Genomic DNA, 2,813 nt, shown 5'->3' on the forward strand with positions numbered 1-2,813 from the left:
AAAAGCGAGCAATTTTAATTTTCTAAAAAAAAAAATTAACTTCATTCTTCTCTACAAAATGCATTTATTATTAACGTAATAATAAATAGTTATTAAAATAATAATAAATAGTTACAAGTTAGTAGTTAGAAGATGAATATTTATAAAATTAGTTGGTAATATCTTTATATAGAGTTTAGCTCTTGTATAATACAAAGACAACTACAATTTTTCATTGTAATATCTCTATTTTCTTAACATGGTATCAAAATCATGGTATTTTCATAGAAATGATAGGATATCGTTTTTTCGATGAAACCATCATGCTTTCTTTCACAAAGTTCCTATCTCTCTTTCTTCGCAACCGCCACATCGGTCCAAACATAAATATTAATCATCAACACTATCCTTCTTCACTCATCTTTCTCTTTCTCTACAATAATAGAGGAAGTAAAACTCAATAAGGCAGCCGTCCTCTCATTCCTGGCCTTCTTCCTCTGCATTACCGCGCTGCACGCACTTTTTCCTGTGTCGTCACCGCGTTGCACGCTTATTTATCTGCGTCACCACAGAGCACGCATCTTCTTCTTCTACGCCACTGCGCCGTATGCGTCTTCCTCTGCATCACCGCGGCCCTCGCATCTTCCGCTATGCTTCATTGTGGCTCAATTCTCTGTCTCCCTCTTCTCTCTCCCTCATAGTTGTGAAGGCACTATCTCTCTCTCCCTCCTTCGATTCACCGTCTTTTTAGCAATATTTCGATAGTTCGCCACTCTTCTAGTACTTTCATAGGCGTTTCTTTCTGACAGTTTCTTTCCTTATTATGTTGTTTTCACTAAGTTTCAAACCCAAGTTTAGGAGGCATATTAAAGTAATGATAAGTAGTTGAGAGTAGGGGTAACAAACGGGTCGAAATCTGCTGGGCCGGCCTGTGTAACTCGCCAAAAAAGGTGGCCCGGCTGAAAATTCAAAATCGCCATAATTAAAAAGTCCTCTCAACTCGCACTGCCTAATCCGCAGACTTTTGGCGAGTTTCAGCGGGGCAGGGCAGGTTTCCCCGACAGGCCTCTTTTTTTTGTAATTGAAGATGATAATTTTTTTTCAAAGTTAGGAGTAACACTCGAATCCGAGACTTCTAGGTGAATATGGGGAGACTATGCCATTTGAGTTATAGCTCGTTGGCTAATTGAAGATGATAATTGAAGATGTTCTCAGTTATAATTTGGATTGTGTTCTATGTTTAATTTATTAGAGACTTGAAAATATTTAATTATATGTTCTGAACAATGTTTGTTTTATTTTTTACAATTTTGGTTTTATTATTTTGTTTCAAAAATTTTAGTTTGTGACTATGTTTATTACATATTTAGAATTATAAAGATTTTAATGTTTGTGAATTTAGATGTTATAATTTTTTTATGCATTTAGAAATTTTAAATTTATTGAAATGGTTGAAAAATTATATATATTATTTAATATTCAATGATTTATTAATTAAAAAAACTTTCGAGACAGCTTGCCAAATGGTAGGCTTTCGGCAGGCGGGATGGGGCGAGCTAGCCCATTTGCCACCCCTTGTTGAGAGTTAGTAGATAAATATTTATGAGGTTAGTTGGTAATATCTCTCTCTATATATATAGCTTAGCTCTTGTATCAAACAAATAACAACATATACAATATCAATTTTTCTGTTCTCTTCTCTATTTTCTTAACATGGTATAATAATAAGTAGTTTTTTTTTGGTGACTATAATAATAAGTAGTTGAGAGTTAGTATATAAATATTTATGAAGTTAGTTGATAATATCTCTATATATCGCTTAGCTCTTATGTAAATGTAATGCAAAGACAAGATAATCTAGAAATTTACTACAATTTTTCATCTGTAATATCTCTATTTTCTTAACGTAGTATCAATGTCATGGTATCCTCCTTGAAGATGATATGATATCAATTTTCCAATACCAATAAAACTACCATGCTCTCTCTCTTTGCTACAGCAGCTCAAACATAAACACTAACTATCAACACTCTCCTTCTTCACTCATTTTTCTCTTTCTTTATAACAATGGAAGAAGCAAAACTCAACAAGGCGGCCATCATCTCATTCATGGCCTTCTTCCTTTGCATCACCGCACCGCACGCGTCCTTCCTTGCATTACCGCATGCCACACGCATCTTCCTGTACGCCACCGCGCGCGTCTTCTTCTGCGTCACCGCGCCGCACGCGTCCTGCGCTGCTCATGTCTCCTTTAACTGTGGTTTTGTAATATCCAACCCGTTTTTTGAACCACCATCTCTCTGATCGTTTTTCACCTACCCGGCAGTTTGCCATATTCTTTTTAGTTTGCCATCTTTTCAGCAGTATTTCAACCGTTTGCCACTATTCTAGGAGTTTCATCTGCATTTTTTTTCTTCTGAAAGTTTTATCTGCGCTTCGTTCTAATTGTTTCACTTGTCTTATTTTTGGCTGTTTCTTTCTCTTATTATGTTGTTTTCACTAAGTTTCAAACCCAAGTTGACACTTAAATTTGAGGAGGCATATTAAAGTAATAATAAATAGTTGACAGCTAGTAGTTAATAGATGAATATTTATGAAGTTAGTTAGTAATATCTCTATGGGGATAAGTATTGTTTTGATCCTTAATGTTGAGGGTCAGAATCGAAACCGTTCCCATCGTAATTTTTTATTTAGAATCATCCTTAACGCTTTTTCGTATGAAAATCGTCATTTTTAATAAATTTTTTAATTTTATTCCTAAACTACCCTTATTTTAATAAAAAATATAAAAATTAAAAAAAAGAACGCGTTTTGGGGGGAACGGGGAGGGAAGG

The sequence above is a fragment of the Arachis duranensis genome, chromosome 7 (genome assembly GCF_000817695.3).
Source record: "Arachis duranensis cultivar V14167 chromosome 7, aradu.V14167.gnm2.J7QH, whole genome shotgun sequence".
Classification (NCBI taxonomy): Eukaryota; Viridiplantae; Streptophyta; class Magnoliopsida; order Fabales; family Fabaceae; genus Arachis; species Arachis duranensis.